This window comes from Camelus ferus, chromosome 2 (assembly GCF_009834535.1).
Source record: "Camelus ferus isolate YT-003-E chromosome 2, BCGSAC_Cfer_1.0, whole genome shotgun sequence".
Taxonomy (NCBI): Eukaryota; Metazoa; Chordata; class Mammalia; order Artiodactyla; family Camelidae; genus Camelus; species Camelus ferus.
Genome location: NC_045697.1, coordinates 29,921,466 through 29,937,742, shown reverse-complemented (window position 1 = coordinate 29,937,742; position 16,277 = coordinate 29,921,466). Strand labels below are relative to the sequence as shown.

Genomic DNA, 16,277 nt, shown 5'->3' with positions numbered 1-16,277 from the left:
TGTCTTCAGCGTGTCACCAAAAAACATAAGAAAACAGTATAATGCTGCACTACCCCAGGTAAATTAAAGAAAAAACAAGGCTATTTGTTATAAACCTAGTAGGTGCGATCCATGTTTAACCAAAAACAAAACAAAACCAACAACAGCCACCTACCATCTTAAGAAACCTCATTAACTAGAGGTAACCTCATTAAGAGACTAGAGAGAGAAAAAAAGGGAAAGGGGAATAAAAATGTAACTGTGTTGTTGTTGGAACATGTGATGTGCTCTAAGAGGACCTTGGTCATATTTTTAAAACCCCTTATAATCAAGCCGTTCTGCAAGATGGCTAGAGCCAAGGGTATGCTGCCAAATGCCTAACAACTGGTTCTCAAGAGGTGGGGAGGGGAGAAGAGCCCTGACGTGTAGGATTTACCCATCTCGGTGGTAGAACTACTCCCTCCGCCAAGGCTGATTTCAAGCTCAGCTGATGTCCCTGCGCAGAGTGAGGAGGAAACGAGCGGCCTTCCCTCCTGAGCCGTATGCGCTGGCTCCAGGTCACCGCCGCGAACTCGCAATCTGTATTACACATACAGTAGGAGGCTAACAGTTAACTTAAATGTGGTGTTTTAAATATATTACAATATCCATGATTGGAGAATTATCAAATAATAATTGAAAACAAAGAGAAACAACTATATAAGTGTTTCTAAACTTGCATACATTCTTGTTCATAGTCAATCGAATACTTAGTCAATATATTTTTATAATATGTAACTTTATAATATATAATAAATAAATGATTTATAGTCAATATATATATAATTAATCAATAATCAATAGAAAGATACAACTGAAGTGGGAGGCCAGGGGGCAGGGCACAACCACTGAAGAAGTGACACAGCAACTGAGGACAGGACAAACTGGTGAGAACTGAGATGGCGGAAGATTCAACTCCCAGTAGACCTTGAGCCTTGTGGCACACCCACAGGCAGCAGGACAGTTCCAAGGATGACTGTAGAAGGTCAAAAAGTAAGCAGGGAAGTTTCCTGGAAATCCTTGCCCCTTTCCCAAGTAGCTGGAATAATCAGCATATGAAATTATCCATCCCATAAAACCTAACAGCCCCACACGTCATGGCTGCTCTCTCTCCTGCCTTCTGAGATGGCCTGCACTGTCTATGGAGTCTGCATCCGCTTTTACTTTAAACTGAACACTCCACACCTCTCGGCTTCTCCCCATTCTGAGATGGCCCCCATTCTGTTTCTGGAGTGTGTATCTCCTAAGCTGTTTTCCCTTCTGAGTGAGACAGACCACTCTCTTTCCACAGAGTGTGTATCTCTCTGAATAAACTTGCTTTCGCTTCACCGTGACTTGCTCTTGAATTCTTTCCTGTGTGAGGCAAGAACCTACTCTCCCACAACACAACTACTATGATGACATAAATCTATTGTCCTTTCAGATAATTGTTTCTGATTCCTGGCTATGAGTAGCCAATTACAAAGCAAAAGCAAAAGGTCTCCACCAAATTCCTGAAAATTGGTGCAGTAATAATCCAAAGAATAGGCCTTTTCCAAGCATTTAACATCAGATATAAAAAGCTTACTTTTGTTCTAAATATTTCCTAGCTATGGTTCTTGAAATCTGTACACTCTCTAGTCCTGAATTTGAAAACATATTTCCTCCTCCCCTTATGGGAGAGCCAACAATTACAGCGAAGCTAGTAATTGTCCCCAATCCATTCTAGTGCACAGTAATACAATTTTTAACTAGATAAATTTGCAGGCAATTAACCAGATTGTGATAACCTTTTAGAGGACAAATGGAAAAAACACTCCACTTCCAACATAAGGACACAAACCATCCAAAGGGGAGTCTTGACTACACTGCTCGGGAGGTAATAACTAGAAGTTGCAAAGCAGACCAGTTGCTATTTGCTGCTGATTGACACAGAAAGCTGTTGTTTGTGAGAGGAAGAAAGGGAAGACTAATGCTGTTTCCACAATCAACAGCTCTGTTCTTTCTTTTTTTTAATTGCTGGAGCACCTGCTGCCTCAGTCTCTTCAGCCTCATCTATTATGCAGCATGTTGATGGGGATGGGACGGGGATTCGCAGTGGCACACAATGACCAACCTGAGAAAGACAAGGGACAGACCGACGTCTCCCAGAAGAGGCAGTGATAGCCCGCACGCTTCCTCTTCCCACACCCAGCATTTAAAAAAAAAAAATCCACTCACACCAAAATGTACTGTCATTTTATGGCAGTGGGAGGAGCTAACATGCAAAGACCATACTTGTTTTTCACATCATGTATTTAGTGAGATGAAATTATCATTTCATGGGGATTGGCCTTCATATTTACTCTTTGGCCTACCTAAGAGAGGAAATACTTAACAGAATCATTTCTCAAAATATGTCCCACCGAATCCTAGTTTTCGCAGCATGTTAAGAGATGTGATGTGGAAAAAACGCTCCATGGTCAAGTAAGTTTGGGGAACGCTAAGTTTGAAAAAAAAAAAAATTTCTTTTGGTCAACTTTGAGCTTCTCCGAGCCAGTAATATGCTGATATGCACAGAGATCCTCCTATGGGGGATAAAATAGTGTTTCCTAATCTGTTCTACCAAGACCCCTTTTCAAAAAAAGCCTCTGGTGAGTAGGACCAGTGTTGCACAGAATGTGTGTTAGGAAACAGACTTTCCAGCCAGCTGGTAACTCACAGCCTGGGGGCACCAAACAGACCCTCACACAAGTTGTTCTTTACTGTACTGGACTTCCTAGTACTTTAAAAAATTTGAATAAGCTACCAAAATTTGAATAAACTAATAATTAAGCAACAACAACAATGGTTTTTTACTGCTTCTCTTGAAAAAAAAAAAAAGAGTGGAGATGGAGTACTCTCTGTCCACAAAACTGCCTTTTCTGTGCAGAATATTTTAAACCACAAAGGAATTTAAAAAAAAAAAAAAGGTCATATAATGTATCCAGTTTATAGGGAAGTTAAGGAAAGAAAAATTACAAGTGCACTTGTGTGCAGGTGTTCAGAGAAGTCAAACAAGGACTAGTGAGAGAGGGATATTAAAGAGGGAAGTCTTCCCCCAAAAGTGGGGGTGAGCTTAGATTGGTAGAAAGGAGGGGTGTGTGCCGAGCTAAAGGAAACGCCAAGAACAAAAGCACTGGCTGGAATCAATACATCAGAAAAACAGATCACAGGCTGCTTCAAAATATAGCTACAAAACACACATTTGATTTAAATTTGCAATTTAATTGAGGAGCACAGTGGTCGGGAATTTTAACAACGAAATAGCTTTGAACCATAGATAGGGTCAATCAAGCCATTTGGCCATTAAATCCAAACTCTAAGAGGATAAACATGAGATATTTTTTAGTTCTATGACTAAGTAATTTCCAAAACCATTCCCATCAAATGCCAGGTGCAAAAGCAATTACACCAAACCATTTGCCAGCTCCACAGACCTGGGATAGCAGGGCCTCCGAGAACCACTGAACCAGTTCGAAAATAATTCTGGAGCCTCAGAGATCCTATTACTAAGAAGCAGAAATAGATTTCCAAGTGCTCACTTTGAAATATTAAGCATTGTTCTCCCCAGATCTTTCCACCATCCTAGAACATTTATTAAAAACCATTTCAAAGTGACTCAGCTTCTAAAATAAAGCTTCACCTTGCCTGAAGTCACAGTGCATAGTGGTTTAACTTCACCACCGTGTGATTAGCACAATCTAAAAAACAAACAGAAAATATACAAAAATATTTTCTTATTAAGAAGTTAGAGCCAACAAATGATAGGAGCTCAAAATATGTTTCTTAATCTGAGTTAAGATCTAACTGTTGCTGTTCTACAATGTCAGTTATTTTTTACATCATGACTCTTCCAAGATTTTTACTAACAACCCAAAACCTCAACCCCTAAACTTGTCTAGTCTTCAATCTTTATTTTCAAAACAATGTCTTGTTTTGGAAAGACTAGCATCCTCAGACACAGAAAGGATCACTCTCCAACATCTTGGGAGCTACCAGAATCTTCCCTAACCTTGGCACCTTTTTCTCTGCCTCAAAGCAAAGAATTGTCTCTTTCTTTCTGAGCGAGTCTTTCCAATCCAGGCCCTAGTTCCTACTCCCTCCCCTCTGATCTCCTCCCCTCTTTCTCTGCACCACTCACCAAGCTAAGGGATCCTCAGCAAACCTCTTTGTATGTGGCAGTCTTGATTCAGATCTGCAAAGATTAACTACCATCTATAAAATAGATATAAAAATTTTTTTTCTATATAGCACAGGGAACTATACTCAATCTTGTAGTAACCTATAATGAAAAAGAATACGAAAACGAATATATGTATGCATATGTATGACTGAAACATTATGCTGTACACCAGAAATTGACACATTGTAACTGACTATACTTGAATTAAAAAACATTTTTTTAATGTTCCCTACTGCCTCAAGCTCAAGCACTAATTTGAATGTGCTATTTGAATCTACTCCTTGTGTGAATTCACCATACACATCCATGCCTCTTTGCATTTGTTCATGACGTTTACTGTATCTGGAACGCCTTTGCTCTTTGTGTCCAATCCCCTGTTCAAATCTCAAGACACAAATGCAAAAAGATTTCCCCAAAGCACCCACCAGCCCCTAGAACCCTTAGTACACCAAACTTGTCTACAACTCACAAAGCATTTAATGTCTTTTTTTAAATTATTGAAGTATAGTCAGTTTACAATGTTGTGTTAATTTCCAGTGTACAGCATAGTGATTCAGATATAGATATATAGATATAGATATAGATACAGATATAGATATAGATATATATTCTTTTTCATACTCTTTTCCATTATAGGCCATTACACAGTATTCAATATAGTTTCCTATGCTATACAGTAGGGCCTTGTTGTTTATCTATTTTATATATTTTAGTTAGTATCTGTCAATCCCAAACTCAATTTAACCCTCCACCTCCCTTTTCCCCCCTCGTAACCATAAGTTTGCTTTCTATGTCTGTGAGTCTGTTTCTGTTTTGTAAATAATTTCATTTGTCTCATTTTTTAAGATTCCACATATAAGTGATATCATATGATTTTTTTTCTTTTTCTTTCTGGCTTACTTCACTTAACTTATCTTTTATATACATGCAGTAAGACAGGATTTATAATCAGAAAATCTGGGCTTCAATCCCACCTCCTCCACTAACTAGCTATGTGATTTGGGGCAGATACATCTGCACTACAGCTCTTTCCTCACCTAAAAAATAGGAAACTGATAGCCCTGATCTTACAGGTAAGGATTGAATGAGAGTATGTATATAAGAGCACACAAAAACTGTTAATGAAAAAAAAATGCAATTTGTAAAATGTAATTTACCTTAAATTGCTATTGTTATTCATATGTTGTGTCCCTGAGTAGATTCATTCATTGAACAATTGTTTACAGAGCCTATCTTCTGTGTATGACATTATTCTAGACACTGGGGATGTGACCTCTGGATTCATGGCATTGTTTTGGTAGATGGATAATAAACAATATAAAATATAATACAATATCAGGTAATAGTAAGTGCTCTGAAGAAAAATAGAGCAAAATAAAGGGATAAAAAGTAGCAAACAGTCACTATGGAAAACCAGTGTGGAGTTTCCTCAAAAAGCTGAAAAAAGAACTACCATATGATCCATCAAGTCCATTCCTCGGTATTATCCAAAGAGAACTAAAATACTCATTTTAAAAATATACATGTACCTCAATGTTTATAGCAGTATTATTTACAATAGTCAAGATACAGAAACAGCATTAGTGTCCATCAACAGATAAATGGATTAAGATGTCACATGTAAATATATATGTGTACACACACACACATGCACACAAAATAGAATCCTATTCAGCCATAAAAACATGAAGTTGTGCCATTTGCAATAACAGAGATAGACTTGGACTGTATTATGCTTAGTGAAATAAGTCAGACAGAGAAATGTCATCACTTATATATGGGATCTAAAAACAAAACAAACAAAAGAATATAACAAAACAGAAACAGACTCATAGATACAGAGAAGAAATTAGTGATTACCAGTGGGGAGAGATTGGGGGGAGGGGCAATATGGGGGGGCAATATAGGGGTAGGGAATTAAGAGGTGCAAACTACTAGTTTTAAAATAAATAAGTTACAAGGATATATTGCACAGCACAAGGAATATAGCCAAAATTTTAAAATAACTTTAAATGGAGTATAATCTATAAAAATTTTGAATCATTATGTCATACAACTTAAAGTAATATAATATTGTAAATAAAAATATCTCAATAAAATAAGGTTGTTAAAATTTAAAAAATAAAAGTGGCGAAGCATGGATTGTTACTTGAGATATTTTACCATGAAAAGTCTTCTCCAAGGAAGTGGCACGTAATCAGAGACTTGAATGATGTAGGTGGTGAGCAACCCTCATTTCTGTAGGAAAAGCATTGCAGGCAGAGACACACACAAGTTCAAGGCCCACAGGTGGGTGTGAAAGTGTGGTGTCTGGTAAAGGAAAAGGCAAGTATGGCTAGAATGGAGGCAGTAAGGGTGGCAGCATGACAAGAAGAGGACAGAGAGGAGGCTAACAGCCCTCTAGACAATAAGAAGGACCTTGGAACTTATTCTCAGTTCTGTTCAAAGCATTCACTGGAAAAAAAAAAGGGGTTTGAGCAGGGAAGTGTTGTGATTTAATTAACATTAAAAAATTACTTCGACCATTGTAAGGAGAATTGACATGAGGGGGCAGGTGGGCAAGGCTGGGGACAGGAGGACCACTGAGGACATAACTCCATAGGCTAGGAGAGAAAGATGGTAACTTGGACTAGGCTAGAAGCTGAGGGAATGATGAGAAGTGGTCAGATCCCAGGTTTATTTTGAAGGAAGAGTCTAAAGGATTTGCTGATGGACTGACCAAATGTGAGATATCAGCAAAGGAGAAGAGTTCAGAATCTCTGTACGTTTTGACCTTGAGCAAAGCGGTGCTATCAAGAGAGGGAAGACTTGAAGAGGGGCAGCTTTGGAAAGAAAAATCAAGAGCTATATTTTGTTCCCATTAAGGTTGAGCTAACTGTGATATCGAAGTGGAGACAACGGGGAAACAGATACACTACAGCTCAAAGGAAAGGTGAAAGCTAGAGTTATATACCTGGATGTGGACCATGAGGTAAAGTCACCCCTGGAGTGTGCAAGAGAAGAGGTCCAAGGACTAAACCCTGGGGCCAGTCAGCAACTACAGATCAGGAGAAAGAGGGAGAGTTCAGCAAAGGAGAACAAAAAGGAATGGTTAATGAATTAGGAGAAATTATAAGATGAGGATGTCCTGGAAGCCAAGGGAGGAAAAATAAAGAAGGGCAGAGTGGTTCATGGTCCAGTGATGCTGAGAGATTGTATGAGATGAGAACTGGGAACTGTCTGTTGGATTTGGGCAACGCAGGACACAGGTCACCTTGACGTGGGTAACTCCTACAGATTGGTGAGGATGCGAGTACACTGGAGTAGAGAAGAAGGAGAGCAGAGACAACTCTGAACAAGTAGACGTGGAGAAGCAGGTGGAGGTGTGTGTGTAATTTAGAAAGGGCACACACTAAAGAAATTACCTGGTACAAAAAGAGAAGGCAACGATATAGGAAAAAGAGGGCCGACAACTAAGACAAAGAGTAAACCTCTGCATAGGTGAGGGGGTGTAGACCACAAGGGCAAGGTCTGGCCTTAGCTGTGCAGAGAAAGATCATTCATTGTAATGGAAGGCAGGCGCAGTCCAGGGGTGCAGATGCAGAGGTAAGTTTAATGATGAACAGATAAGCAGTTCCCATCAGTTCCCATCAAACAGCTTCTTGAAGCCATTAGCTGAGAGTGAGAAAAGGAGAATGGAGATGAAGGATTAGGAAAGAAAAATATGAAGAGTGGGGCTAGTGAACTGATATGTGGGTAGTGAGTAAGTGTGGGCCACCATCAGATGGTCCACTCCTGCCTCGTCCGCTTCTTTGCCTCTCCTTCAAGAGTCTTTACGACTTCACAGTTGTTACCCTTGAGACATGTGCTGAAAGATAAGCCTGATGTCTTTGAGAAACAGAAGATTTTTTTGTGAGTTTTTCAAAACCAGCAATGATATCATCCTGAAAAGGATGTTAAAACTAGAAGGAAAGTTTTTCTGGAATATATGTCATCAGCTGTACCTTGGATGCTATGAAAAATACTGAGGACTCCACGCATGGCCCAAAGCCACATTCAGAGCCCCCTTCACCTCTTGTTTTGACAAGTACAAGAGAGTCATTGATGAGTGGGACATTCCAGAGAAACAACACTTCAGAGACTTGGGAAATCTATTACTGAAAGAGGAGGCAGAAAACAGATCAGCATGGTATGATTTTTGACTTTCAACCACATTTGTATATTCTGGAGAAATACAAGGGATCCTATTTCCCCCAAAGAAGGAGCAAGATAAACAGGTAGAGGAGGTCAGTCGCTCACATGTGGTTGGCTTCATTTCAGTTGTGTGTGTGCTGGGGAGGCAGGGAGTGGGGGTTAAAAGTACCAGTGTCCAACTACCAAGAGGTACAGGTCACTGACTTTCTGCCTTCTAAGAAGTATCAATGGTTTTCAGCTTCAATGGATTCACTGGATGACACTATGACATCTTTATACAAGTCATGGTGAAAGCTGCCCATTGAGTATATTTAAGTAGAGCCATGATGACAGCTCCTCTGCTGAGTCTTTTGGAAGAAGAGTTTGAAAATCACTAAGATGAACACCTTGCCTGGGTGATGTGACAGCTTTGCAACTTCTTAAAAATAAGATTCTCTCTACAGTGAGCTTCATGCACGTGAAGCTCAACAGACAAGAGCCCAGAGTTAGAAATTTGAGCTGCTACCCACATGCTACACTGGTCAAATGACAGACAGTAAGGGTGTACAAAAGTAAGTAAAATTCCAAAAGGTAGCTTTGGTGTCATCACAAACTTTGATCTTACCCGAATGAGAGAAACACACATACCTGGTAATGCAGGGCTGCAAAGCCTTACCCAAAACTCTTAAGGGTCATTTATAATTTCTTAGATTTTAGAATGGAAATATAATGCATGTGCTGTCTATTATATAACACCTCCAAGGGGTCTAGGGAAGCACCCTGTAATCAAACACAACAGTTGCATGGTGAAATGTTTGAATGGCCCCATAAAGGGAATAAATAAAAATAATAAATAGCCTGAAGTCATTTCAGATCAGGTCAGAGGTTTGCTAAAAACAAATTACAAAAGGAAGGAAGGAAGGGAGGGTAGGAGGGAAGAAGGAAGGAAAAATATTGTTAAAACTAAAATTAAAAAGAAAACTTCCATTCTTCAAAACTTTTTAGGCTTTATAATTGTGCTCAAATGATTATGGACCTGTGAAAATAAAAGCAAACATGAAAGCTTTCGCTGTATTAGACTATCAGGCTCCCAAAGTCCTGTCACTTTTGCCACATGAAAAGCAAACGGGAAAAAATGTAGATTATCAAAATGTTGAAGATCACCAGGCAAGCACCACGTCTGCAGTATGATTTGTGACACTGCATGAATAGTGCCCAGTATGTGTCGGTACTTCTAACTGCACTGTAATGGATGCTGCCAAATATTTGGCCTCTGAGTTCAATGGTGCCTGAAAGCATGATATTGATATTTTGTTTTGTTTTCTGGTAGAGCTGCAAAATATAAAATGCTTATTTCTGACCACTGATTTTCCAAGAATATGATCTCTTATATGAGAGTAATAAGGACCATGGTCTAGGTCTAAATTCCCCTCAATATCAGAGATACCAAGTTAAAAAGGAATTTAGTAGACTGGAAGAGATGTTCGTATACTCATGTTCAAAGCAGCATTACTCACAAAAGCCAAAAGACAGAAGACACTCCAATGTCCATTAACAGATGAAGAGACAAACAACATGTGGGAGATTCACACAAAGGAATGTTATTGAGCCTGAAAAGAGAAGGAAATCCCGACACATGTCACAACACGGATGAACACTGAGGACTCTGCTAAGTGAAGCAAGCCAGTCACAAAAGGACAAATACTGTACTATTCCACTTATACGAGGTACCTGGAATAGTCAAATTTATCAAAACAGAAAGTAGAATGATGGTTACCAGGGGCTGGGGCAAAGGGCAGTAGGGAGCTATTGTTTAATGAGTACAAAGCGAAGTTTCTGTCTCGCAAGATAGAAAGAGTTCTGGAGACGGATGGCTGGGATGGTTGCACAACACCGCGAATGTACTTTATGCCACTGAACTGTACACTTAAAATGGTAAATTTTGTGTATTTTGCCACAATTTAGTAATAATAATAATAAAATTAACAGTAAAAAATGGAATATTCTGAAAACAACCTGAGAGGACACAGGAGAACTCTACAAGGAGCAGACAAGAGTCTAACATTACGAAGAGAGGAGCATAGTGATGAACCAGAAAGCTAGGCAGAAGACTAAAGGAAAAGAAGACTGATCTGCTGGCCTCTGAATAAACCACCTCCTTGGGAATTTGCAGTGACCTTTGGTGTGCAGATTGGCGGCTCTCAAGATGATGTGCAGTTTGGGGTTCACCCTGCTCATTCCATCTCTTAGCCGAGGCTAAGCAACTGACCTATTTCTAAGCTTCAATAATGATTATAAATTTGAGGGGCCCAGGAAGCAGGGTTCATCAAGCAGCCAAGAAATAAAGAAGGGGAACTTAGCAACAGCGCTTCTCATTCTGACTGCACGTAACAATCATCTAGAAATATGACTCCTGCCAGAGCCTCTTCAGTCGTTCTGGGGCAGGGTCTGGCCATTGACATCTTTTTAAAAAGCTTCCCAGGTAATTCTAATGTGCGGACAGGATGGAGAACCACTGATCTGAAGCAAAGATTTTCTGAAAAGGGCCAGGCAGTAAATGTTTTAGGCTTTGTGCGCCATACTGTCTCTGTCACAGCTACTCAGCTCTGCCTTTATAGTATAAAAACAGCTGTAGACAAACAAATGATTAGGTGTGGTTGTATTCCAATAAAACTTTATTTATAAAACCATGTGGTGGACCATAATTTTGCTGGCCTCTGCTCTGCTGAGAAAGAAGGCTTCAGATTTTCTAAGTGGATAAAAATTATTACTTGGACTTTGGAAAGAGAATCTCAAATGCAGAGAGGAGTAGGATCAATATAAAACACTTGTTTTGAACTTAAAAACAAAAACTGTGGGGAAGAAAATAAACAGAGGGAAAGCATGCTGATCCAGGTGGGAACACGAAGATGGGAACAAAGCAACCAAAGAAGAGGGTTGTAATTTTGTGTCCTTCTTTGAAAGACAGAGCTATCAAGAAAAATGGACACGGAACACCAGGAGAACAGGAATTATGGCCCAGGATGCAGAAGAGGTAGTCAAAAGGCATGTCAGTAGGGTGATCATCCGAACTTAAGGTTAGGAGTCCAAAGGATGAGAAAAGGCAAGACTTTGAGAAGGATCGTTCAGCCAAGGGCCTTCTGGACCTCACTGGTATGCTGGCAGCCGGAACTGGGGAATCACTACCAAGGGTACCACTGGTCCAGAAACCCATCGAGCTAATTTCTCAGATGGGAACCAGTGTGAAGGCAGGTGAGGACCATCCCCAGGAGTCTGGTTCACGGATGGTAGAGTTCCAAAGAGGAAGCAACAAGTGGTAGTACAGAGGTGAGAAAGCCTGGGGGCTCTGCTGGGAATGAAAACAAAGACATGAGCAGAAGAAGACTGTGGGAAATGCAACTTGGAGAATTCCCTTCACTAAATTTAAAGTAGTCTTCTCAGTTTAGATCTGGACTGCCAGGAATTGTTGTATTAGTCCAAAAGAAAAGTCTGAAAGTTTGAGGTTTTACCTATATGGAATTTGCACCAAACAGGAGACAGAGATCCCAGGAAACACACAGAGATGAGAGGCACCGCCACTGCAAATGCCTAACTTCTGAAAGTCGATGGGTATGCTTCTGGTCACTATGATCCAGTACCAGATTTTCCCTGCAGACTATTGACTGATTCAACAAATAGTTGTGTGTGCTTACTGTGAGAAAGACACTGTGCTAGATACAAGAAACAGAATGATGAGGTACGTAGAGGGGAGAAGAGACTCATTAAATTACACACATGCAAAATTACAACTGCTGTAAGTTCCAGAAAGGAAAAACACATGGTGCCAGGATTGCTTAGAATGGGAACACTTGATCTGCTCAAGAAAATGGCTTCTGAGCTGAGAATGAGCAGGAGGTAAGGAAGGAAAGAGAGAGGGAAAAGCCTTCCAGGAAGAGGGAACGGCATGTGTGCAGCCCAGAGGAGGGAAGGAACACGGCACGTGTGAGGGACAGGATGCACTGGTAGGAGCTCAGAGAGCAAGGTGAGCAGAGCCCAACACCTGGCTAGAGATGCGGGTGGAACAAGGACCAGTGCAGTCTTGCAGCACACTTGAAGAAATGTCAACTGAGCCCAGGAACAATGGGAAGCCATGGAAGGGCTTCAAGCAGAGTTGGGAAAAGGGTAACAGGTCAGATTAGTGTTTCAGGAAGATCCCACTGTAAGAGAAAGGCTCGGGAGAAGGGCAAGTGGGGAGTGGATGCAGAACAACACTGGGGTGCTTTTGTTATAGAACCCAAACTGGAAACCATGCCACCATCAACCAATAATGGTAGAGCTCTACCAATTGGAAATGCCCAGGTCCTGGATTCTAGATATTTGTTAGAGATTTACTGGCAAAGGTAAAACCATGGAGCCTCCCTCATTCTCTCCTGTTCTGTCTGAGCCCTAAAAACAGATTTAATAGAGTCCCTGTTTTAAGATATGGCTGATAACACAAATGGGAGTTGATCATAAACAGAAAAAGTGACCTCTAGGAAGTCAACTGTGTCCAGATCTTAGACAGCTGACATTTGGGTCACCCTACCCAAGCTCTTCAGGGGGCCTTTGGCGTTCAGAAAAAAAAAATTCATAGTTAAAAAAAAAACATGAATTTTACTCAACTGGTTCTCTGTGTATATAAGTCCCTTTGAGATCTTCTAGGGAGTAAATGATTATAGCAGCACAGAAGACAATATTGGGGTGGTTCAATATTTTGTTCAATACTCAGGTGGTCCAAGACCCTGGATGCTCTCCAAGCAGCCCCATCCCAAGAGAACTGAGCATTCCACCATGTTGGTCTTGCGCATAATACAAACTACACATGAAAGATCAGTGTGTACCATTAAAATCTGGGCTGACTGACTTCCTATAAAGATGGAATTCCAATATAAACTCTGAAAAAGTAAAAGGTCTATTTTAAATTTCCAGGCAATTACAAGTGAGGCAAAATGTTGCCTTTTGCCAGCTGTATTAGTTTTTTGGGGGAAAAGAAAACCAAACAGACTTTTCCTCTTTCATGTTTCATATCCAAGCCACAAGCCAGCAAACACTGGTATTTACTCCAATGTTAATAAAAGTAAATGACTTTGTGGTTTGGGGTCACTGGTAGAAGGCTTGTGCTCTTTTTAGTTTATGCACCAAAGTTCAAAATTTCAAGATTCATCCAGCACAAACTGATGACTTACTTATGCTTTTCTATGTGATTCAAAGCATTTTTCAGTTTATGTTTGAATTACTTCTACTTTTCTATGCCAAATGCTCTGAAGATTCCTGTGGGATTTTTTCTGTCTTCTTCTATCTTTTTACCTTTATGATGTTAGAACTCTTTTCTCTATATGAACCATCTCCTCAATTATAATCTACTCAAGGAGGAAGACTAACCTATGAGCACTTACATTACCAGTGAAAACTCTCATCTGAAACCGTACGTTACCAATAAAGACTTTTTTCCAGAGAAATGGAACCTAATTAATCCTTTTTGCAGTTGCCTTTTCATTTCCTAAAGGATACAATTCAACCTGGGCCAGTACAAACAACTTAAAAAGAATGCTCTAGGACCTGATACACAGATGCCAAATGTACTGCCCCGCTCCCAAATCCATCAAGTCCAGATGTTGGGGCTGCATCCACGCAAGTTCAGCATGCTTTCAAGTCAGTCTTTCCATCAGCCAGATGCTCAAGTTGACAGTTTCCTTTACAATTATTTATCATATGAAGAGAATTGTGCAGACCTGAAGCAGCAGCTGCCTTGACAATGCTGGCCAAAATGCTAAATAGGTTGGTCTTCTGCATGCGGTCGAAAAACATGCTACTGATTTAGACAGTCCTACAGAACAATCAGTCATGGCCTCAGCCCTGACGAAGGGCCATGGACTGCACACGTTCATTTCATTAGGATCTTAGTTAGGTCAGAGGACTTTTCTCCTCCATGTTTTTAAACTAAGGTAATCATTTCCATGCAAAGCAAAGGGACAGCATGTGAGGGGGAAATGCCACTTGGGCTAATGTTTTGTTGATGGCTTTCACAATCTAAGTCCTCAAAAGAAAGTTCTAGATTATGTTGGGGGCCTCCCACCCCTCAAGAAATGGCCAGGCTTTGCAGAACCTAACAGAAATCAGGCACCAGCCCTAAGAGCAACCCCAGTAAGGCCTCCCCTTTCTGCTTTTGTGCTAAATCTGTCATAGACATCCCAAAGGAATGAATCACTAAGCCAAGACTGTACTCTCGCTCATGTGATTAGGTACCAATACAATGAAATGGGACCACTGACCCTCAGCTTCTCAGAAACCATCTGTCATTTTCTTTTATGCTTGTCATCTTTTTCCTATTTTTTTTTTAAAGCAAAGGACAGTAAAAATTGTGCAGCTCAACAGAAATATACATCAAATGAGGTGAAGTCTCTTTGGTCATTTTAAGCCATCAAAGAAGTTAAGTCCAAACAAATTGCATCTAGCATTGCTAGGCCTCAAGTAATAGAAACATGGCTAAGAGCGTGGATTCTAGAGCCAGACCACCAGGGTCTGAAACCCTGTTCCTCCACTTCCCCCTTCACACAAGTGATCCTCAAACACTCTCTGCCTCAGTTTCCTCATTGGTAAATTAAAGATAACAACAGTGCCCAATTCATAATGTTTTTGTGAAGAGTCAATGAATTCCTAGGTGTTTAGGAAGTACTAGTGTTTAGAAGAGGACCTGCATGCGGTATCCACTACGTACATGTTTGCCATCACTATTTCCACAAACAATAAACAAACCAGATTATTGTATCTTGATCATTAAACAAATGGAAAGAAACTAGGAACAAGAGAGCCATTCAGAAATCATTTGTTTGTTTGGAAGCAAAACAAAACAACCCAGCAATTTCCAAATGGCCATTGGGCAGCGCCTGCCCCATCCAGGTCCGAGGGGAACTGGGAAGAGCAGGAAGTTCATCTGGGCAGGCATTTCCTTGCCACCACGCAAGTGCCTTCGGCTGTAAACATCAGCTACACAAACTGAAATAAAAGGCTTATCTACAAAAGGAAATGCCCACAGGACACATCTCAGCCACTTATCACAGCACACAAGTGAGTCAAGAGAGGACTGATGGGCAGAGGAACTGGTGATCAAAGAAGGTCACTCTTTGCAAAGACTGAATTGAGTGAGTGTATGGAGGGAGGGGATCCCGGGGAGCAGAAGCAGCAAGGAGCACCGGAGTCTGCTGGTAACGCTCCGACTTCATCATAAACTGAAAGTGCTCACCATCTCATTTTTTGAATGCCATGACTGAGTCACCTTAAGTCCATCCTATAGATGGAAACATTTACCTTTATTAAATATTAGCTCAAAGGCCGGGTAGAAATATCATTCCTAGAATTTTAGGACTAACTAGTTCTGCCAACCCGTCCAGAAACAAAAATCTGCCTGTTTGCCTTTTTTCTCACCCTCACGTGGGTCAAGAACCTGCCTCCTGTCTCTGTCCTTCCTTCTTCTTAAAAGCTTCTGTAGCCTAGACCCGGGTTAGAGCAATCCTCCAGTCAGGACCAGAACCACCTTCTTTCTCTCAGTCCTGCTGTCTCAGCCTGCCCTCCATTTCCTGTCTTCCGACCACAAATCTCGCAGACTCTCTGCGGGTGGGCCCAGCACCAACATTTTTAACGAGATCCACCCCACCTTCACGCAAGGAGATTCTCTCTTTAGGTTAGATTCTTACTCTATGCATTTCTTGAAGCGGCGGGGCTGTGTCTTTAATTCGCTATGCCTAATGCCTATCACAGTGCTGGTCACACAGTAAATGTTTGAAAATATTTATTTAGTGGACAAATCCACAGTAATTTCAACTTCTAAAAGGATTTAAGTCTTAGCATCTCTTCTTTACAAATGAGAGGCTCCTCCATCTCACGTCTGCCTCACCTCAAACCTCAC

The 16,277-nt window shown here is 40.7% G+C and overlaps 1 protein-coding gene across 17 annotated transcripts in view; it reads right to left on the bottom strand.

Moving 5' to 3' along the window:
• The window catches only part of LIMCH1 (LIM and calponin homology domains 1), a 307,050-nt gene that overhangs the window by 194,650 nt on the left and 96,123 nt on the right, over window positions 1-16,277 (bottom strand). The window lies entirely within an intron of this gene.